Source organism: Cherax quadricarinatus, chromosome 6, assembly GCF_038502225.1.
Source record: "Cherax quadricarinatus isolate ZL_2023a chromosome 6, ASM3850222v1, whole genome shotgun sequence".
Taxonomy (NCBI): Eukaryota; Metazoa; Arthropoda; class Malacostraca; order Decapoda; family Parastacidae; genus Cherax; species Cherax quadricarinatus.
In genome coordinates, this window is record NC_091297.1 from 24,909,745 (window position 1) to 24,934,587 (window position 24,843).

General features: G+C 44.0%; 1 protein-coding gene across 1 annotated transcript in view; it reads right to left on the reverse strand.

Annotated features, from left to right (window-relative positions):
• Positions 1-230: 230 nt before the first annotated feature.
• Positions 231-24,843, reverse strand: part of LOC128692740 (protein amalgam) — a 340,005-nt gene continuing 315,392 nt past the window's right edge. The window contains exon 8 of the mRNA XM_053782073.2: positions 231-505. The gene's annotated coding sequence lies outside the window, so the exon portion shown is untranslated. The remainder of the gene's footprint in view (positions 506-24,843) is intronic.

The window sequence follows — 24,843 nt, forward strand, 5'->3', positions numbered from 1 at the left end:
GCGGGTCTTAGTCAGATGATGACCCGCCATTTGAGCTTTTGGTCATCTGACCAAGGCCTTCCGCTAGCTTACCGGTCCACCCCTTCAAGAATTATGGTCAGATTAATAACCATTTAGTAATGGATGCAGAAGTTATGGTATCTGTGAAATATTATGCAAATGCAGGCAGAATAAAACACTTCGTAATAAGTATATAATTATTTATATATGTATATTTATATATTTTCACTCTTTACACTCGCTCCACAGGATAATAAATGAGAAAATTATGTTCACGGTATATGAAATAGCGACAAAATTCACTGTATTAAAAAAATGAACATCAATTATGACACTGATTTTTAATGCATGGGAGGGGAGAGGAAAGGAAGGGGGTTCTGGGTGGGTTTGAGAGACTGGGTCTAAGAGGGGAGGGAGAGAGTTATAGATGGAAAGGAGGGAAGGAGGGTGTTGGTGAGCCTCTCCGTGCAAGAAGACTATAGAGATCTCATCATCACAGCCAGACCTGAAACACAGAAACGACTGCATGAGGGTAAAGAATAAATTTCTCTGCTTCTTTGTAATCAAAAAGTAAACGAAAAAAACATGAAAACCACAGCTTCGGAATCGAACACACACACACACACACACACACACACACACACACACACACACACACACACACACACACACACACACACACACACACACACACACACACACACTCGCACACTCTCACACACACTCACACACACTCTCACACACACACACACACACACACACACACACACACACACACACACATACACACACATACACACACATACACACACACACATACACACAGGCACATCAGGAAGAAAACAACAATCAAAGACCAGATAATCAGGCTGAGGAAGGCAGGAGGGGAGTTCAGAAGCAATGACCTTGAAGGCTGTGAGGAGCTCAACATGAAATTCAAAGTATTCACAGTGAAGACAAGAATGATTCCAGAAAGACGGACAGGTGGGATACACCAACAGGTGCTGGACACGATGCATATAACCGAGGAGGAGGTGAAGAGGCTTCTAAGTGAACTAGATTTCTCAAAGACGATGGGGCCGGATAACATCACTCCTTGGGTTCTCAGAGAGGGAGCAGAGGCGCTGTGTGTACCACTAACAAGAATCTTCAAGGCATCTATCGAAACAGGGCGACTACCTGAGGTATGAAAGACAGCAAATGTAGTCCCAGTTTTTAAGACAGGGGACAGATATGGAACATTAAACTGTAGACCAGTGTCACTGACATGAATTGTATGCAAAGTTATGGAGAACATTATCAGGAGAAGAGTGGCGGACCACCTAGGAAGGAATGAGCTTATGAAATTAAGACACATGTGCAACATCTTTATTGTTGACGTCTCGCCATCCAGTGGCTTTATCAATACAAATTCCAGGACATAACTTGAAGACACATGTTGCACATGTCTTAATTTCATCTTGTCGGTATTGTATGCCATTCTTATACAACTTGGGAGACACTGCAACATCATGTAATCTTGATTCTGAGGACATGTACATAACCTTCACGACTACGACAACTACTTTTACAACTAACCCATCTCTTTGGGTAGGACCTACTTCCACTGGGAAATCCCGCCTACCAGTGACTATGCCCTCGTCTGCTACACGTCCCATTCCACCTGACGTTAGTATATAAGCGCCAGGCGCCTTGCTTCTGCTTCAGAATCTCCACGACACGGTGCTCTTCGCACCTACTCCAAGGTTGAGGGACTGATTACCTCATCTTCTGTACATAGTTTTACTGTCTTCAAGTTATGTCCTGGAATTTGTATTGATAAAGCCACTGGATGGCGAAACGTCTACAATAAAGATACCCAGATGTTGCACATGTCTTAATTTCATCTTGTCGGTATTGTATACAATTCTAATACGAATGAGCTTATAAACCACAGCCCTGCGTCACAAACCTACTAAAATTCTATAACAAGGTGACAGCAGTAAGACAAGAGAGAGAGAGTGGGGTGGGCAGATTGCGTTTTCTTGGACTGTTTAAAAGGCTTTTGAAAGTTCCACACAAGAGACTAGTGCAAAAGCTGAAGGACCAGGCAGATATAACAGGGAAAGCACTGCAATGAATCAGAGAATACCTGTCGGGAAGGCAGCAGCGAGTCATGGTACGTGACGGGATGTCAGACTGGGCGCCTGTGACGAACGGGGTTCTACAGGGGTCAGTCTTAGGACCGGTGCTGTTCCTGGTATATGTGAAGGACATGACAGATGGAAAAGGTTCTTGTAGCGTGTATAATACCGAGCACATCTCGTGAGGCGTACATCAACAAAATAACTACTGCAGCAGTTATTTGGTTGATGTACCCGACTAGCGAACCTAAGAATAGCATTCTGACAACTCAGTAAGGAACCATACCATGCCCTGTGTGCACTGCGTACGTCAGGCCCATACTGGAAGACGCAGCTCCAGTTTGGAACCCTCACTGGCCAAGCACGTCAGGAAACTAAAAGTGCAAAGGTTCGCAACAAGACTAGTCCAGGAGCTGAGGCGTATGTGCTACGAGGAGAGGGTAAGAACTCAACCTGAAGACACGGGAGGACGGGAAGGGTAGAGGGACATGATAACGACACACAAAATACTGAGAGAAATCGACAAGGTGGACAGACAGGATGTTTCATAGATGGGACACAGCAACAATGCGACATAATTGGAAGCTGAAGACTCAGATGAGTCACGGGGATGTTAGGAAGTATTTCTGCAGATACAGAGTTGTCAGGAAGTGGAAAAGTCTGGAAAGTGCGGTTGTGGAGGCAGGAACCATACATAGCTTTAAGAAGAGGTATGATAAAGTTCATGGAGCAGAGAGTAGACCTAGTGGCGACCAGTGAGGAGGAGGGGCCTGGAGCTATGAATCGACCCCTGCAACCTCAATTAGGTGAGTACAATTACGTGAGTACACGCGCGCGCGCGCGCGCGCACACACACACACACACACACACACACACACACACACACACACACACACACACACACACACACACACACACACACACACACACACACACACACATGATAACGACATATAAAATACTGCGCGGAATAGACAAGGTGGACAAAGACGGGATGTTCCAGAGAAGGGACACAGACACAAGAAGTCACAATTGGAAGTTGAAGACTCAGATGAATCAAAGAGATGTTAGGAAGTATTTCTTCAGTCATAGAGTAGTCAGGCCGTGGAATAGCCTAGAAAGTGACGTAGTGGAGGCGGGAACCATACATAGTTTTAAGGCGAGGTATGATAAAACTCATGGGGTAGGGAGAGAGGACCTAGTAGCAATCAGCAAAGAGGCGGGGCCAGGAGCTATGACTCGACACCTGCAACCGCAAATAGGTGAGTACAAATAGGCGAGTACACACAATGTGCACACACACACACACACACACACACACACACACACACACACACACATGATAACGACATATAAAATACTGCGCGGAATAGACAAGGTGGACAAAGACGGGATGTTCCAGAGAAGGGACACAGACACAAGAAGTCACAATTGGAAGTTGAAGACTCAGATGAATCAAAGAGATGTTAGGAAGTATTTCTTCAGTCATAGAGTAGTCAGGCCGTGGAATAGCCTAGAAAGTGACGTAGTGGAGGCGGGAACCATACATAGTTTTAAGGCGAGGTATGATAAAACTCATGGGGTAGGGAGAGAGGACCTAGTAGCAATCAGCAAAGAGGCGGGGCCAGGAGCTATGACTCGACACCTGCAACCGCAAATAGGTGAGTACAAATAGGCGAGTACACACAATGTGCACACACACACACACACACACACACACACACACACACACACACACACACAAATGCAAAGTCATGAAGATAGGGGAAGGGCACAGAAGACCACAGACAGAGTATAGGCTAGGTGGCCAAAGACTGCAAACCTCACTCAAGGAGAAAGATCTTGGGGTGAGTATAACACCGAGCATGTCTCCGGAAGCACACATCAATCAGATAACTGCTGCAGCATATGGGCGCCTGGCAAACCTGAGAACAGCATTCCGACACCTTAGTAAGGAATCATTCAAGACACTGTACACCGTGTATGTCAGGCCCATACTGGAGTATGCAGCACCTGTTTGGAACCCGCACTTGATAAAGCACGTCAAGAAACTAGAGAAAGTACAAAGGTTTGCAACAAGGTTAGTTCCAGAGCTAAGGGGAATGTCCTATGAAGAAAGATTAAGGGAAATCGGCCTGACGACACTGGAGGACAGGAGGGTCAGGGGAGACATGATAACGACATATAAAATACTGCGTGGAATAGACAAGGTGGACAAGGACAGGATGTTCCAGGGAGGGGACACAGAAACAAGAGGCCACAATTGGAAGTTGAAGACACAAATGAGTCAGAGAGATAGTAGGAAGTATTTCTTCAGTCATAGAGTTGTAAGGCAGTGGAATAGCCTAGAAAATGACGTAGTGGAGGCAGGAACCATACACAGTTTTAAGACGAGGTTTGATAAAGCTCATGGAGCGGGGAGAGATAGGGTCTAGTAGCAACCGGTGAAGAGGCGGGGCCAGGAGCTAGGACTCGACCCCTGCAACCACAAATAGGTGAGTACACACGCACATATACAGGATTTCACACCTTCATGTGAATTGACCCTCTAACCCTCCCTTCTCTCCCCGTCTCTTTGTCTCTTTTCCTCTCTTCCTCTCTCCCTCTCTCTCTCTCTCTCTCTCTCTCTCTCTCTCTCTCTCTCTTCTTCTCTCTCTTCTTCTCTCTCTTCTTCTCTCCCTTCCTCTCTCTCTCTTCCTCTCTCTCTCTTCCTCTCTCTCTTCCTCTCTCTCTTCCTCTCTCTCTTCCTCTTCCTCTCTCTTCCTCTCTCTTCCTCTCTCTCTTCCTCTCTCTCTTCCTCTCTCTCTTCCTCTTCCTCTCTCTCTTCGCTCTCTTCCTCTCTCTTTCTCTCTCTCTCTTCTTCGCTCTCTTCCTCTCTCTTTCTCTCTCTCTCTTCTTCGCTCTCTTCCTCTCTCTCTCTCCCTCTCTGTTTTCCCTCCTCATTCTCCCCCCTCTCGCCTATCTTTCCCTTCTCTCCCTCTCTCTCTTTCTCTTTCACTATCTCCCCCTCTCTCTCCTTCTACCTTTCCCCTCTTTCTCTCTCTCTTTCTCTTTCACTAAAAAAAAAAATGATTGGGACTCGTAGGAATCAGGGATCAGATGACAATGGTACTGGTAGGGAGGAATGGATGGAGGAACAGTGGAAAAGGATGGAGCAGGAATGGGAGAGAAAATTAGGAGAGCTTTCTGAAAAAAATGGAGAAAGCTCTCTGCAAAATGGAAAAAGAGGTTGGAGAAGTAGACGAAGAAATGCGAGGCACAAGTTGAAACTGCAGTAGACAGGGTAAGGGTCCTAGAATTTGAGGTAAACAGGCTGAAGCAAGTCTCAGGGGCAGTGACCAGAGAAGACACAGCATATGAAGCTGAGAGGATGAACAGGAAGAAAGGAGATGTGAATTATGCTAAGGTTATATCAGCTTGCAAAGAAGGGTCAGGGAGTAAAAGGGAAGAGCAGCTGGGTGCAGATAGAGAGGGAGATAAGTCAAAAGCTGAGGCACAACCATGCTACCAAGAGCCACTGGAAAAATCAAGGGAGAAAATGACCATATACAGACAGGAACCAGAGTCACAGAGGGAGAGGCAATGGGAGGAGGAAAGGGCAAAATCAGTGTTTATCCATGGGCTTCGGGAGAGAGAGGAAAGGACACACACTGAAAGATGGCAGGAAGAAAGAAAGGAGATTGGGAAAATCATCAGGGAAATAGGGGAAGAAGACATGGACGAGACTGTAAATTTTCAGAGGATAGGGGAGTACCTGAAGGGGAGAAACCTACCGATCAAGCTGATTCTCAGGACAGAAACAGTGAGGAACAGGATCCTCCAAGAGAAACCATGGCGGAAAACTCGGTAGAGTACAAGGTGTTCCTAGACAGAGACAGAACACAGAGAGACAGCAGCTGAGGGAGAGGACAAAAAAGCAAAAGGAGCTAGGAAAGGAAACAAGGATGGAACCAGCAGAGGTCAGTCAGAGCAGAACAGAGAACCAAGGGCAAGCACACACACAACTATCCTCAGAACCCCACAACCTATCACACCATCCCAACACACACTACAATCCATTATCACAGCTTCCACCCAACCCCCAACCATAGAATCCCACAGTATGCTACCAGGTCTCCCACCCCCATAGGCTCCCCAAACCACAGTATTGAAAAGGAAACTGAAGGTATGGTACACAAACGCTGAAGGAATAACAAACAAGTGGGAGGAGTGGCACGAAAGAGTCAGAGACATCACCGGACATCATAGCGCTCACAGAAACCAAGCTTACAGGTATGATAACAGATGCCATCTTTCCAATGGGATACCAGATCCTGAGGAAAGACAGAAGGAACAGGGGGGGTGGAGGAGTGGCACTGCTGATCAAACACCGAAGAAATTTTGATGAGCTGGAGAGAGGAGACAGCGGAGAAGTAAGTGATTACATAGCGGGAATGCTTCACTCTGGAGGTCCCAAGGTGGTAATAGCAGTGATGTATAACCCACCACAGAACAGCAGGAGACCAGGGCATGAGTATGACGAGAGCAATAGAGCGATGGTTGACACTGGCTGCAGTGGCCAGAAGAGCTCATGCATGCAGGGCAAAGCTCCTGATCATGGGCGACTTTAACCACAAGGAGATTGACTGGGAGAACTTGGATGTGGAGAAATTTTCTCCAGGAGGGGGGTATCAGCCCCCTTCAGCCCTTCAGCCCCTTTCAGCCCTGAGTGGCCAGCCCTCAGAAGGGGCGAGCATCTTGTTTACTGCTAGAGTGAGTAATTGATCACAGATGCTATGCGACGTAGTAGTGACCTCTGCTCCTTGCAGCGGTGTTGCAAAGTGTATTTTTATAAGAGACAGTACATCTCTTACTTAGCAGGACAATTAAGGAAAATCCTGCTCCCACTTTATTACCATAGTAAAAATAGTGTACATTGTTGTTTATGCTTAAGACAGCAAGAAACAAACATTCTGCTTTGCTTCATCGAGGAGGTGACAAGGATGCAAGGTACTAGGTCAGCGTTTTTTTTTTTTTTTTTTTGTGCTGGGGGCAGTGACGGCATGGAGCGCTGTAGCGTCTGGCAGACTATCTTTGACTCTACTAAGAGTGACACTAACGCCAGGATAACCAACAAAGAACACTGATCCGTGCGTTAGTGTGGACAAAGTGTCTCACAAAACACGATAAACATAAGAGAGGTGTGATCAGCTTCTCTTGTGATACATTGTGAACAATAAAGACAAATCTTGTGGAACATAGTGTACCAGTGTGCGTTTCCTAGACAATGGAAGACGTGGACATCCAAGGACACTTCAGCTTCTATCAAGTCACCGATATCTGTCGAAGGTGTTGAGAACACCATAGCTCACGTTACAAAGAGCAAGGTATGTTACGAATTTCTTGTAGATCGGGGGATTGCGCAATTCTTGAGTCACAAGGAGTTTGTAATCAACCTATAATCGGCAGTAAGGTGTGGACTTTTGAGTCCAAACAAGTAAGTATTTCGTCAGCCATCATCGAATGAAATATGCTGACAACACCCCCTAGGGGTAATTTATACTTACAAATTGTATCTCTTGACAGCCCACTGTTGTGATGGTTTCGACAGCATCTAGATCTCGTCTGCAGGGGCGGCTGTGTAGACGACTTGCTGTCATTTATCAGCTAAGTGTTCATTATATATATAGTCATAATAAACACAGCAGGTAAGGCCAAAATTCTCAACAGAGTTTTGGTCGTGTTCGAACCGGATAAAGACCACACTGTGGTCCAAATATGTTGTACTACAGTGTACAAATAACCTATGAGCCAAGGTCCTTCGAAAAAAGCTGTAAAACTAGTGTTTTACAATATAAATCAGTATAAATGAGTCCCTCCAGACTCAATCACAGAGAATGGGCAGCCAAAAGAAAACGGGCGCTCACCCAGCGTTCACCCAAAAGAAAACGGGCGCTCACCCAGCGGACACCCAACGAAAACGGGAGCTGGGTGACTCGCCCAACAAGAACACGGGGGATGGTATCCTGCACCCTCCATCAACTGCTCCAATCTGGAGAAATCGCTGATTAAGACAACAACACCACCAAGTGATGTTGTTTGTCTGAGTGTATATATATACACAGTGTTTATAATGTTTATAGACAGAAATTAAGAGACAAGATTGTGTTAAAGTTTGTTTCTTATAGATCTACCTGTTATATTAAAGGAACTTGTATATAAAGTGTAAGCTTTCAAATATATTAACAGTGAAATTTATGTATGTGTAAGTAATATTCATGTGTGATTTACAGTTATACAGTGACATTTAAAGTGTATAGTGAATGAAGTGTATAACATCGTTATTTACGATTAATCATCATGGTCAGGCTGACACAGCACACAAGCCATAAACACCAGACACATGTACCCTGTACCCTTCATGGTCATTGACCCTGAGGTTAAGCTTAGTGGGTCAGTAGTGTCTGACTCGATTATTGCTGACTTAAGCATAACAAAAACTCAGCTGTTTATAGCAGTACAGTGTTTTTTAAACACTCTAAGTGTGGTGCTAGAATTTTCAGTATACCATTAAAATGGCTTGTTTGAAAACTCAGTTTCAGTCTTTACAGACTAAGATTACACAATTAGAAAATCTAATTTCAGTCTGTCTAGGATTAACTCAAGATACAAACATAGATTTTGATGATCTTGAGGTCAAGTTTGAATTATTTACACAACGTATGGAAATAATTAATTCAGACTATACAGATTATGAAAATAATTTTCTTGAATCAGATCCATCTGAGGATGAAATTAAAAATGTTTTGGATACTTTTAGTGATCAACAATTAAGGTGGACAGGAGTACAGGCTATCTGCCGTAAAACTCTGTCACAGAGACCTACTATAACTAGTGGGCAAACACCTGTTACACCTGTAAGAACAACAAGTGTCCCATTACCAAGCCTACCTACATTGTCATTACCTATTTTCCAAGGTCATAATTATGAAGAATTCATTAGTGGTTTTCAATCCATAGTAAATTCACGAACTGACAGACGAGATTGCTAAGTACAATTACCTTAAATGTCTTGTGAAGGGAGAACCCTATGAACTGATTAAGTCATTTCCGGTGATCAAAGGCAATTATCAAATAGCCTTACGTGTCTTAGCAGACAATTACTTCGATGCTGACAAGGCTAGAGTTAGACATGCAGTTTTAATATCAAGCTTGAAGCCACCCAAACATTGTTTTTCAGACTTACAGGCATTTAGAATTACATTAGACAATAGTCTCAGATCTCTAGATGCTAAATATGACCTAAGACAATGTGATTGGTTTATCAGTGATATTGTACAAGATAAGTTGTCACCACAAACTATTGAACGATTAAATATTATGTTCAATAAACGCTATTTCACTTGTGAGGAAATTAGCAATGGTTTACAAACAATAGTTTCATGCATGCAAGCAACGAGACAAGATGAAAAATCCACTAATCCAGTGGATAATAAACCTTCAACTCAGTATAAAAAGAGTATACCTACTCCCACTAAACCACATAATGGGAAATCCCATATAGGCATTTATCAAGCTGTGAATACAATAGACAGTAAACAGACTGTCATACACAAACGTACTCCAAAATGTGTACTTTGTGATGGAACACATTGGGCACAGTATTGTAATCAATACACATCAATGGAGGCACGTAAACAACGTGTTCATCAGCTGAAAAGATGCATCAAGTGTTTAGGTGAACACAAGGGAGGAAAATGCTCACTGAAGAAGTGTTTTAAATGCAAGGGTATGCATCATACAGCATTATGCCCAAATACTTTTGCTGAACAGCAGCAGACTTCCACAGAATCAGGAAGTCAACAAGCAACAGCATTAAATGTGAGAGATAAGTTTAAAGCAACTGCTCTCCCGATAGCTCGAGTTGAGTTATCTAATAAATTACACAAAACCAATGTGCTAACACTATTTGATCAAGGTTCACAAAGGTCCTTCATAAGAAGATCAGTGTTGCAGAAACTGAATAAACAACCCTATGCCAAAATACAGTTAGATATAGCTGGTTTTTTCCACAATTCTGGTAAACAGTTATATGACCTAGCCAGAATCACTGTTGGTCTAGGAAACAGGAAAAAGACAGTAGAAGCTGTGGTAGTAGCTGATTTGCCTAAGTCTGTGCAGATCCAGGGATTAAAAGAAACAGTTGCAGCACTGAAAGCAGCTAAGGTCAAGTTAGCCTGTCCTGACATACAGACGGACACAATTAGTCCAATTGATTTAATCATTGGAAGTGATTATTATCACTGTTTTGTGCAAAATATAGTAAGTAAACATGATGTTCACTTGCTGAAAACAGCAGGAGGCCACATGATATGTGGTCCCATTCCCTCTCAAAGTGGGAAAGAAGCTGATATTGATTCAGTGGAAAATGTACTAGTTACGAGAATAACCGCTGATCATGTACCACAGCAAAAATTATCATTACTGGAAGAAATGAATGAACCAGTTGATAAGTTGTGGGATTTAGATACGATAGGTATTGATGTAAATAAACCAAGCCCACAAGAGTCTCAGACTTATAACCAATATTTGGACACTGTCAAATATAAAGATGGACAGTATTGGGTTAGGTTACCATGGAAATTAAATCCACCACATCTGCCTAGCAATTATCGCATGGCTTTCGGACAGATGAAAGCACAAATACATGAGCTCAGGAAGAATCCAGAGCTACTGACTGTCTATGATAATATCATACAAGAACAGTTGGACAATAAATTCATTGAGGAAATAGTTGAAGATAAGTTGAAGACAAACGCTCATTATCTCCCGCACCATGGAGTCAGAAAAGATTCTGAAACCACTCCACTACGTGTTGTATATAATTGCAGCGCACGTGCAAATAAAGATGTAGCAAGTCTTAATGACTGTCTGATGACCGGACCCTCACTAACTGAGAAGCTTGGAGACGTGCTTATGAAATTTCGCACAAACCCATATGCCTACACGGCTGATATTTCCAAGGCTTTCTTAAGAGTAGGACTACAAGAAATAGAAAATAGTCAACAACAGACCTCTAACTTATGTTACCGATGATCTGGACAATTTAGAAGTGTTAAGTCCATCTCATTTACTCCATGGCAGAAGGCTCGAACCTGTTCCTCCCATGAATGATAAAGAAATCATAGAGGATCCTACTTATTTCGAACCTGAGCAACTCAGACGTAAATTCAAACACCTTAATAAAGTGATTGAACGTTGGGAGAAAATTTGGCGAGAAGACTATCTCACCTCATTGAGAGAACACTTCTATGGAGCTGGTGTTCCTGAAAATCATAAGTCCTTAAGACCTGGTGACATAGTGATTATCGACAATGATGGTCCGAGGTCCCAATGGCCACTTGGAAAAATTGTGACCATATATCCTGATGCAAATGGAATCATCAGGACAGTTGATGTTTTGAGCAAAGGTGTAGTGAATAAGCGGACAATAAATAAACTAGTGCCGTTAGAATTACACAGTGTTGAAAACAAAATTAGTGATTCTCCAGAAACCACACAGACTAAAGCTGTTCAGAAAAGACAAGCAGCAGTGGTGGCGAGTGAGAAAATTAAATTAATGTTAAGTGATGAATAGTTCACCTGCAGCGAACCTCCGCCGCCCCCCAGTGTGGAGAAATTTTCTCCAGGAGGGGGGTATCAGCCCCCTTCAGCCCTTCAGCCCCTTTCAGCCCTGAGTGGCCAGCCCTCAGAAGGGGCGAGCGTCTTGTTTACTGCTAGAGTGAGTAATTGATCACAGATGCTATGCGACGTAGTAGTGACCTCTGCTCCTTGCAGCGGTGTTGCAAAGTGTATTTTTATAAGAGACAGTACATCTCTTACTTAGCAGGACAATTAAGGAAAATCCTGCTCCCACTTTATTACCATAGTAAAAATAGTCTACATTGTTGTTTATGCTTAAGACAGCAAGAAACAAACATTCTGCTTTGCTTCATCGAGGAGGTGACAAGGATGCAAGGTACTTGGTCAGCGTTTTTTTTTTTTTTTTTTTTGTGCTGGGGGCAGTGACGGCATGGAGCGCTGTAGCGTCTGGCAGACTATCTTTGACTCTACTAAGAGTGACACTAACGCCAGGATAACCAACAAAGAACAATGATCCGTGCGTTAGTGTGGACAAAGTGTCTCACAAAACACGATAAACATAAGAGAGGTGTGATCAGCTTCTCTTGTGATACATTGTGAACAATAAAGACAAATCTTGTGGAACATAGTGTACCAGTGTGCGTTTCCTAGACAATGGAAGACGTGGACATCCAAGGACACTTCAGCTTCTATCAAGTCACCGATATCTGTCGAAGGTGTTGAGAACACCATAGCTCACGTTACAAAGAGCAAAGTATGTTACGAATTTCTTGTAGATCGGGGGATTGCGCAATTCTTGAGTCACAAGGAGTTTGTAATCAACCTATAATCGGCAGTAAGGTGTGGACTTTTGAGTCCAAACAAGTAAGTATTTCGTCAGCCATCATCGAATGAAATATGCTGACATAACACCCCCTAGGGGTAATTTATACTTACAAATTGTATCTCTTGACAGCCCACTGTTGTGATGGTTTCGACAGCATCTAGACCTCGTCTGCAGGGGCGGCTGTGTAGACGACTTGCTGTCATTTATCAGCTAAGTGTTCATTATATATATAGTCATAATAAACACAGCAGGTAAGGCCAAAATTCTCAACATTGGAGCCACATGGGGGCCAAGATACATGGAGGGCTAAGATGATGGAGGTGGTACTGGAAATCTTCATATACCAACACGTAAGGGACACTACAAGAGAGAGAGGAGAGGATGAACCAGCAAGACTGGACTTAGTATTCACCTTGAGCAGTGCAGATATTGAGGACATCACATATGAAAGACCCCTTGGGACAAGCGATCATGTGGTTTTGAGCTTCGAATACACAGTAGAGCTACAAGTGGAGAGGGAAGCAGGAAGGCCAGGATAAATGAAACCAAACTACAGGAAAGGGGACTACACGGGAATGAGGAACTTCCTGAACGAGGTTCAGTGGGACAGAGAACTGGCAGGGAAGCCAGTTAATGAGATGGAGTATGTAGCAACAATGTGCAAGGAGGCTGAGGAGAGGTTTGTACCCAAGGGAAACAGGAATAATGAAAAAGCCAGGATGAACCCATGGTTCACCCTAAGGTGCAAGGAGGCAAAAACCAAGTGTGCTAGGGAATGGAAGAAATATAGAAGGAAAAGGACCCAAGAGAATAAGGAGAGCAGTCGTAGAGCCAGAAACGAATATGCACAGATAAGAAGGGTGGCCCAATGACAATATGAAAACGACATAGCAGCGAAAGCCAAATCTGGCCCCGAAGCTGTTAAACAGCCACATCAGGAGGAAAACAGTCAAGGACCAGGTAATCAGGCTAAGGAAGGAAGGAGGAGAGACAACAAGAAATGACCGTGAAGTATGTGAGGAGCTCAACAAGAGATTCAAAGAAGTGTTCACAGAGGAGACAGAAGGGGCTCCAGAGGGACGGAGAGGTGTGGCACATCACCAGGTGCTGGACACGGTACACACAACCGAGGAAGAAGTGAAGAGGCTTCTGAGTGAGCTAGATACCTCAAAGGCAATGGGGCCAGATAACCTCTCTCCATGGGTCCTGAGAGAGGGAGCAGAGGCGCTATGTGTACCCTTAACAACAATATTCAATAAATTAGACACATGTGCAACTCTTGGGTATCTTTATTGAGGAAACGTTTCGCCACACAGTGGCTTCATCAGTCCATACAAAGGAGAATCTTGAAGAATAGGAGGAGAATGAGGTAATCAGTCCCTCAACCTAGAGTCGATGTGGTCAGTCCATCAATCTTGAATAGAATACGGCATACGTGCTGAGAAGGAGCTTATAAACCGTTGGCAGGAGAGGTGCAGCAGTCAGAGGCAGTGTAACACTTGTTCAATGTTGAAGTAGGTCGTGCCCAAGAATTAGGCAAGCGAAGAATTCCCAAGTATTAAGATCCCAAGAAGATGCAGTGTCTGACAGGTTTGTAGATGAATGGTTCAGAGAACCGACATGTTGATAAATTAGACACATGTGCAACTCTTGGGTATCTTTATTGAGGAAACGTTTCGCCACACAGTGGCTTCATCAGTCCATACAAAGGAGAATCTTGAAGAATAGGAGGAGAATGAGGTAATCAGTCCCAATGGTTCTCTGAACCATTCATCTACAAACCTGTCACACACTGCATCTTCTTGGGATCTTAATACTTGGGAATTCTTCGCTTGCCTAATTCTTGGGCACGACCTACTTCAACACTGAACAAGTGTTACACTGCCTCTGACTGCTGCACCTCTCCTGCCAACGGTTTATAAGCTCCTTCTCAGCACGTATGCCGTATTCTATTCAAGATTGATGGACTGACCACATCGACTCTAGGTTGAGGGACTGATTACCTCATTCTCCTCCTATTCTTCAAGATTCTCCTTTGTATGGACTGATGAAGCCACTGTGTGGCGAAACGTTTCCTCAATAAAGATACCCAAGAGTTGCACATGTGTCTAATTTATCAACATGTCGGTTCTCTGAACCATTCATCTACAAACAATATTCAATACATCTATCGAAACAGGATGATTGCCTGAGGCATGGAAGACAGCAAATGTAGTCCCAATCTTTAAAAAAAGGAGACAAACATGAAGCACTAAACTACAGACCAGTGTCACTGACATGTATAGTATACAAAGTAATGGAGAAGATTGTCAGGAGAAGAGTGGTGGAACATCTAGAAAGGAATGATCTCATCAACAGCAGCCAACATGGTTTAAGGGACGGGAAATCCTGTGTCAAAAACCTACTGGAGTTCTATGACATGGTGACAGCAGTAAAACAAGAGAAAGAGGGGTGGGTGGATTGCATTTTCTTGGACTGCAAGAAGGCGTTTGACACAGTTACACACAAGAGATAGTGCAAAAATTGGAGGACCAAGCAGGGATAACAGGGAAGGCACTACAATGGATCAGGGAATATTTGTCAGGAAGACAGCAGCGAGTAATGGTACATGGCGAGATGTCAGAGTGGGCACCTGTGACCAGCGGGGTCCCACAGGAGTCAGTCCTAGGACCAGTGCTGTTTTTGGTATTTGTGAACGACATGACAGAAGGAATAAACTCTGAGGTGTCCCTGTTTGCAGATGACGTAAAGTTGAAGAGAAGAATTCATTCGGTCGAAGACCAGGCAGAACTACAAAGGGATCTGGACAGGCTGCAGACCTGGTCCAGCAATTGGCTCCTGGAGTTCAATCCCCCCAAGTGCAAAGTCATGAAGATTGGGGAAGGGCAAAGAAGACCGCAGACGGAGTACAGTCTTGGGGGCCGGAGACTTCAAACCTCACTCAAGGAAAAAGATCTTGGTGAGTATAACACCAGGCACATCTCCTGAAGCGCACATCAACCAAATAACTGCTGCAGCATATGGGCGCCTGGCAAACCTCAGAACAGCATTCCGACATCTTAATAAGGAGTCGTTCAGGACCCTGTACACCGTGTACGTTAGGCCCATATTGGAGTATGCGGCACCAGTTTGGAACCCACACCTAGCCAAGCATGTAAAGAAACTAGAGAAAGTGCAAAGGTTTGCCACAAGACTAATCCCAGAGCTAAGAGGTATGTCCTACGAGGAGAGGCTAAGGGAAATCAACCTGACGACACTGGAGGACAGGAGAGATAGGGGGGACATGATAACGACTTACAAAATACTGAGAGGAATTGACAAGGTGGACAAAGACAGGATGTTCCAGAGACTGGACACAGCAACAAGGGGATACAGTTGGAAGTTGAAGACACAGATGAATCACAGGGATGTTAGGAAGTATTTCTTCAGCAACAGAGTAGTCAGGAAGTGGAATAGTTTGGGAAGCGATGTAGTGGAGGCAGGATCCATACATAGGTTTAAGCATAGGTACGATAAAGCTCATGGTTCAGGGAGAGTGACCTAGTGGTGACCAGTGAAGAGGCGGGGCCAGGAGCTTGGACTCGACCCCTGCAACCTCAACTAGGTGAGTACAACTAGGTGAGTACACACACACAGGCAAACCTGGCAAACCTGAGAAAAGCGTTACGATACCTTAGTATCGGAACGCTGTTCTCACGTTTGCCAGGAATCGTTCTCGACACTGTATGCCGTGTACGTCAGGCCCATACTGGAGTATGCAGCACCAGTTTGGAACCCACACTTGATCAAGCACGTCAAGAAATTAAAGAAAGTGCAAATGTTTGCGACAAGGTTAGTTCCAGAGTTTTGAGACTCTCTGACCGCGGGTTCAAATCTCGCCCGTGGTATGGTTAGTTCCAGAGCTAAGGGTAATGTCCTATGAAGAAAGGTTATGAGAAATCGGCCTGACGACACTGGAGGACAGAAGGGTTAGGGGAGACATGATAACAACATACAAAATACTGCGTGGAATAGACAAGGTGGACAGAGTCAGGATGTTCCAGAGAGGGGACAGAGAAACAAAGGGTCACAATTGGAAGTTGAAGACCCAGATGAGTCAAAGAGGTGTTAGGAAGTATTTCTTCAGTCACAGAGTAGTCAGGAAGTGGAATAGCCTAGCAAATGAGGTAGTGGAGGCAGGAACCATACATAGGTTTAAGATGAGGTATGATAAAGCTCATGGAGCAGGGAGAAAGAGGCTCTAGTAGCACTCGGTGAAGAGGCGGGGCCAGGAGCTGAGTCTCGACCCCTGCAACCACAATTAGGTGAATACAATTAGGTGAGTGAGTAGTCTCTCTCACACACACAGGATCCATACATAGCTTTAAGAAGAGATATGATAAAGCTCATGGAGCAGGAAGAATGGCCCAGTAGTGGCCAGTGAAGAGGAGGGGCTAGGAGCTCCGACTCGACCCCTTCAACCACAACTAGGTGAATACAACTAGGTAAGAACACACACAAACACACACATTACAGCATCAGTATGCTGCAGTCACTGTCCTAAGCTGTCTCGAAATTAGCGTGGGGTGTTACTGAGCACCATGGCCTGCTATAGTGTTTTGGAATCTCGGGTTAAAGTGTTGAAGAAGCAGGTTCTACTTCTTCAGGAGGAAAATAGGAGGCTGAAGCTTTGCCTAGATGGGCTTTGGAGTGAGTGTGAGATGGTGGGAGCTGGTGACGAACAGGGTACCAGCAGTGAGTTAAAGAGTTCCAGCCGCTTTAAGTGGCAAGTGGTTCATAGTTCAGGAAGAAGGAAGATAAGGAAGGTTAATAGAGAAGATGTGAAGGTAGGAAATCGATTCTCTGTTCTCCAGGACGATTGTACTTCAGTGGTTAGTGAGGTTAAAGGTACCACTGACTCCCCTGCTAATCAACGTAAGAATATTCTAATTGTGGGAGATTCTCAGGTATGATATATGGACCGTGCTTTTTTGTAACAGATAGGAAGGTCAGACAGAGGGTGTGCCTCCCATGAGTTGGTGTTGGTGACATAGTCAGCAAGTTGGATAAAATTATGTCAGGTGATGGGAACAAGCCAATTATCTGTCTTAGTGCTGGTGGAAATGACATCAGGAAGGGCAGGATACAGTAGCTGTTTCATAAGTACAGGTCAGCCCTAGAAGTTGTCAGGTCTAAGGGAGAAATAATTCCAATCATACGTAGCATCTTGCCTAGAAGGGAAATGGGCAATGAATGGATGTCTAGGACAACTGGTATAAATTGCTGGCTAGACAGGTACTGCAAGGAACTTGCAATCCCATTCATTGATAACTGGGACAAATTCTATGGCAAGCATGATATGTATGCAAGGGATGGGGTCCATCTTTCTGGGGCTGGAGTAGTTGCATTAGCCAATTCGACTATTTAGGAATTTAAACTGAGTACAGACGTATGGGTGATTGTGGGAAACAATCAGGCTGCAGTATTAGGGTAGAAAACATCAGATATTACCAGGATACCCCAGAGATATGTTTAAAAGACAATATTCAAAATAAAGTTGGTAGTAAAGGCAAAGCAATTGTTCAACAAGCAAAGAGAGATAGTAGAGGGCAACGAGTGACTACCTCCCTTTAGGTTTACTATACAAATAGCAGGAGTCTAAGAAATAAGATAGATGAGCCTACGACTGCTGCACCTCTCCTGCCATACGGTTTATAAGCTGCTGCTCCGCTCATATGCCGTATTCTATTCAAGATTGATGGACTGACCACATCGACTCAAGGTTGAGGGACTGATTACCTCATTCTCCTCCTGTTCTTCAAGTTTATCCTTTGTATGGACTGATGAAGTCACTGTGTGGCGAAACGTTTCCTCAATAAAGATACCCAAGAGTTGCACAAGTGTCAGATAACTGCAATCAAGTCGCTGTCCCAGATTTTCGCTTGCCCGACTTCATGGTTATGAGAAATTACCTGGGTGGGCTAAATTGGGACGACCTTAATATTTGTCAGGTATGTAGAGTTGGTTGCCAATATGACGTATTTCAGAGGACAGTGCTTGCTGCCCAGACGACTTTTGTCCAGAGTAGGAAAATTAGATCTTAAAAAATGATCCCTTATGGATAAACAATAGATTAAAACATCGCATTGGTCAAAAGAGAGGTACATATTGGCGTATCAAAAGAGGGAAATGCAGTTAAGAAATCAATATATTCAGTTAAAGAGAGAAATAAAAAAAAAGGAAAAAGAAAAGCAAAAAGGGATTATGAGGCTAAAGTTGCAAGGGATTCGAAGACTAACCCAAAAGGGTTCTTTCAGGTATGCAGAAGTAAGATTAGGGATAAGATAGGCCCACTTAAGAGTAACTCAGGTCAGATCACTGACAGTGATAAGGAAATTTGTGAACTTTTCAATACCTACTTCCTCTCAGTTTTTACTCAGGAAGATACTAGCGAAATTCCAGAAAAAAATAATTATGTAGAACAGGGCGATAATAAACTATGCACGATTGCAGTAACTAGTGACATGGTCCTCAGACAAATAGAGAAATTAAAACCTAAGAAATCCCCAGGCCCCGATGAACTGTTTGCAAGGGTTTTAAAGGAATGTAAAGAGGAACTTAGCATACCTTTGGCTAATCTTTTCAATATATCACTATAAACTGGCATAGTGCCAGACATGTGGAAAATGACAAATGTAATACCTATTTAAAAGGCAGGTGACAGGTCCTTAGCTTCGAACTATAAACCAATAAGCATTACTTCCATAGTTGGTAAATTTATGGAATCAATAATTGCCGAAGCAATTCGTAGCCATCTTGAAAGGCATAAATTGATTAATGAATCTCAGCACGATTTTACAAAGGGGCGTTCCTGTCGTACGAATTTACTAACTTTCTTCACTAAGGTATTTGAGGAGGTAGATCATGGTAATGAATATAATAGTGTATATGGGCTTCAGTAAGGCTTTTAATAGAGTTCCACATCAGAGACTATTGAGGAAACTTAAGGCACACAGAATAGGAGAAATTTTTTCCTGGGTAGAGACAAGGTTGACAAATAGGCAGCAGAGAGTTTGCATAAATGGGGGGAAATCAGAATGGGGGCACGACACAAACGGTGTTCCACAGGGGTCAGTGTTGGACCTCTTGTTGTTCACAATCTTCATAAACGACATAGATGAGGGAATAAAAAGTGACATAAGCAAATTTACTGGTGACACCAAAATAGGCCATCCAATTCATTCTAATGAGGACAGAGCATTCTAGGATGATATGAATAGACTGATGCAGTGGTCGGAGATGTGGCAGATGCAGTTTAATATAGACACATGGAAAGTTCTCAATGTTGGATAGGAAAATAACCATGCCACATATAAACTAAATATTGTAGATCTTAATATTACGGATTGCGAAAAGGATTTAGGAGTTCTGGTTAGTAGTAGTCTGAAACCAAGACAACAGTGCCTAAGTGTTCGCAATAAAGTTAACAGAATCCTTGGCTTCATATCAAGAAGTATAAATAATAGAAGTCCTCAGGTTGTTCTTCAACTCTATATATCTTTGGTTAGGCCTCATTTAGATTATGCTGCACAGTTCTGGTCACCGTATTAGAGAATGGATATAAATGCACTGGGAAACGTACAGAGAAGGATGACAAAGTTGATCCATGTATCAGAAATCTTCCCCGTGAGGATAGACTGAAGGCCCTGAATCTGCACTCTCTAGAAAGGCGTAGAATTAGGGGAGATATGATTGAGGTGTATAAATGGAAAACAGGAATTAATAAAGAGGATGTAAATAGTGTGCTTAAAATATCTAACATAGACAGGACTCGCAGCAATGGTTTTGAATTGGAAAAATTCAGATTCAGGAAGGATATAGGAAAGCACTGGTTTGGTAACAGAGTAGTAGATGAGTGGAACATTTCCCGAGTACCGTCATAGACGCTAAGACGTTGTGTAGTTTTAAAAATAGGTTGGATAAATACATAAGTGGGTGTGGGTGGGTGAGAGTTGGACCTAACTAGCTTGTGCTACTAGGTCGGATGCTTTGGTCCTCCCTTAAGTGAGGTGTCTGACCTCACTAGGTCAATGAGGTCAGACGGTCAGTGAGCTTAGGTCACTAGGTCAGTAAGGCATCAGTAGTCGGTGGGCGAATTGGACCTGCCTCGCATAGACCAGTAGGTCTGTTGCAGTGTTCCTTCTCTCTTATGTTCTTATACTTACACACAGGATCTAGTAGCGTTCAGTGAAGAGGCGGGGTCAAGAGCTGAGTATCAACCCCTGCAACCACAATTAGGTGAGTACACACACACACACACACACCAAGCTGATTGTGAATGGTCCAACTCTCATTGCGCGATAAAGAATAGGCACTCAAGTATTTAATAAGGAATAGCAATTAGTAATCCATTGAAAAAGGCTAGTAAGTTACTATAAGCTAGGTGGCAGGACAAGCATAAAGGGCAACATTGTAAGTAGGTGTGCGTCAAGTCCCAGGAGGGTGGGGGTCAGGTCACAAGAGGTTGTGATCACAAGCGACCACTGAGATTCCACATTACACTCCAACGCACAATTCACCTACTTTTCAGACACACAAACCCACCTACTTTTCAGACACACAAACCCACACATAATTCCACTCATAATTACACACACACACACACACACACACACACACACACACACACACACACACACACACTCATACAGACTCACACATACCTCCCCCTCCCCCACCTACCTCTCACTCCTTCCCCTGATCCCTCCCCTCCCTCTTTCACCATTCCCCTCCCCACCACTCCCTCCTCCCCCCTCTCCTTCTCCCAATCACCCACTTGCTTCTCCCTCCTTCCCACTCCCCATATTCCCCCTAAATCCCCCTCCCCACCCCTTTCCCACATAGCCACAGTTCCTCCTCTACCTTCCCCCCCCCACACTCTGACAAACACACTACTAACCTAACACACAGAATTACATAGGTTTTCCACTCTGAGGCAATCAAAATAAAACAAAAATGGGTTGCCAGAGAGCAGGAAGGAAAACCAAGGGACAGGAGGAGGAATCTGCAAAGGAAGATTGGGCAGCAGAGCTCATAAAAAGGGAACATGAATGGGAAAAGAAACTAGAAGAACTTAGCATGAGAATGGAAGAGAGGATAGATATGGAAAGCAGGAAGTGGGAGGTGCAAGTCAAAGCAGCAGAGGCTAGGATACAGAGTTTAGAAGAGGAACTGAAAAATCTGAATTAAAGAACACTTTGGGATTGACATCAGAGACTGCTACCTCAGTCACAAATAAGGGGACTGTAGGGAAAGAAGGAGCAAAACTGCATGTAGAAGCTCTATCAGAGGAGACTGTAGTAAATGAAAAAGCTAAGCTATATGTGGAGGCCCTAACATACCACAGCAGAGCCCAGGGAAAGCCGAGAAGGGAAAATGACAGGCCAATGAGCCCAAGTACACTAGTGAAACTGAAGAAAGGAAAGCTGCAATGGAGGAAATTAAATTGAATGAGTGGATACACAAGGATATGCAGTGGGAGAATGAAAGGGAGAGGTCAGTCTTTGAGTATGGGCTCCAAGAAGCTGAAGGGGAAACGTATGAAGCAAGAAAACAAGGGGGAAAACAATTAAAAGCAATAGGAGAAGACATGACCCAGCTGGAAAATTTTCGGAGAATAGGGGGGTTTGCAAAAAAAAGAACCCAGCCAGTGAAAGTGACCTTCAAGGTAGAATCGACTCGGAACAGGATCCTGCAGGAGAAAGCACGATTAAGGGACATGCCGGCATACAGGAAGGTATATCTCGTCTGCGACAGAACACAACAGAGAGGTGGTACAAAGGCGAAAGGAGGAAAGAGAGGGGATGGAGGAGACAGACAGGAGATCCCAGACACAGGAAGAAGATCAAATACAGCCCCCCTCACAACTTCCTATAGAAGCCCCCCAACCAGGTCAACCTCAGTGCAACCAAACACACTAAACCAAAACACCCATGCCATATCCAATGCCCCCACCCACTGCATTACAAACTCCACCCCCACAGCAACCACCCATAGTTCCTTTTCAGGTCTCCTACTTCCCCAACCCCAATATACCGCCCAGACCACAGTCTTAGAAAAGAAGTTGAAGGTGTGGTATACAAATGCAGATGGAATAACAAATAAATATGAGGAGTGGCATGAAAGAATCAAGGAGACATCCCCAGACATAATAGCACTCACAGAAACAAAACTCACCAGAAAAATAACAGATTCAATCTTTCCATCTGGATATCAAATCCTCAGGAAAGACAGAGGGAGGAGAGGGGGAGGAGGAGTTGCACTGCTCATTAAAACCCAGTGGGGTTTCGAGAAAATGGAAGGAATGGATGGCACGGGCGAAAGGGACCTCTTAGTAGGAACAATCCAGTCTGAGGGACATAAGGTGATAATTGCAGTAATGTACAACCCACCACAGAACTGCAGGAGGCCAAGAGAAGAATACGATGAGAGCAACAGAGCAATGGTCGACACACTAGCCGAGGTGGCCAGGAGAGCACACATTGGGGGAGCAAAGTTACTAGTTATGGGTGATTTCAATCACAAGAAGATTGGGAAAACCTGGAGCCCCATGGGGGTCCTGAAACATGGAGAGCCAAGATGATGGATGTGGTACTGGAAAACCTCATGCATCAACATGTTAGAGACACTACCAGAGAGAGAGGAGAGGATGAACCAGCAAGACTGGACCTTGTATTCACCTTGAGTAGTTTGGACATAGAGGATATCATGTATGAAAGGCCCCTGGGAGCTAGTGATCATGTGGTTCTCTGCTTCGACTACATAGTTGAGCTCCAAGTGGAGAGAGTAGCAGGAATAGGGTGGGAAAAAACAAACTACAAAAGAGGGAACTACTCAGACATGAGGAACTTCCTGCAAGACATTCAGTGGGAGAGGGAACTGACAGGAAAACCAGTAAAAGAAATGATGGACTATGTGACAACAAAATGCAAGGAGGCAGAGGAGAGGTTCCCAAGGGAAACAGAAATAATGGGAAGAACAGAACGAGTCCTTGGTTCACCCAAAGGTGTAGGGAGGCAAAAACTAGGTGTACTAGAGAATGGAAAAGGTACAGAAGACAGAGAACGAATATGCACAGATAAGAAGGGAGGCTCAGCAACAATATGAAAATGACATAGCATCGAAAGTCAAGTCTGGCCCAAAGCTGTTGTATAGCCACATCAGGAGGAAAACAACAGTCAAGAACCAGGTAATCAGACTGAGGAAGGGTAATGGGGACTTCACAAGAAACGACCGAGAGGTATGTCATTAGCTCAACACGAGATTTAAAGAAGTATTTACAGTGGAAACCAGAACAGGGGGGTACACCAGCAAGTGCTGGATGAGGTACATATAACCAAGGAGGAGGTGAAGAAGCTGCTATGCGAACTTGACACCTCATAGGCGGTGGGACTAGACAACATCTCTCCATGGGTCCTTAAAGAGGGAGCAGAGATATTGTGTGTGCCATTAATAAAGATCTTCAACACATTTGAAACTGGGCAACTCCCTGAGTTATGGAAGATGGCAAATGTAGTCCCAATTTTTAAAAAGGGAGACAGACATGAGGCACTGAACTACAGAACTGTATCACTAACGTGCATAGTATGCAAAGTCATGGAGAAGATCATCAGGAGGAGAGTGGTGGAGCACCTGGAAAGAAGCAAGTGTATAATTGACAAACAGCACCGTTTCAGGGAAGGAAAATCATGTGTCACAAACCTACTGGAGTTTTATGACAAGGTGACAGAAGTAAGACAAGAGAGAGAGGGGTGGATCGACTGCATTTTTTTGGACTGCAAGAAGGCCATCGACGCAGTTCCTCACAAGAGGTTACTGCAAAAGCTAGAGGATCAGGCACATATAACAGGAAAGGCACTGCAAAGGATAAGAGAATACCTTACAGGGAGGCAACAACGAGTCATGGTACGTGATGAGGTGTCAGAGTGGGCGCCTGTGACAAGCGGGGTTCCACAGGGGTTAGTCCTAGGACCTGTGCTGTTCTTGGTATATGTGAATGACATAACGGAAGGGATAGACTCAGAAGTGTCCTTGTTTGCAGATGATGTGAAGTTAATGAGAAGAATCAAATCAGATGAGGATCAGGCAGGACTACAAAGAGACCTGGACAGGCTACAAGCCTGGTCCAGCAACTGGCTCCTTGAGTTTAACCCTGCCAAATGCAAAGTCATGAAGATTGGGGAATGGGCAAAGAAGACCGCAGACACAATATAGTTTAGATCCCCAAAGACTGCA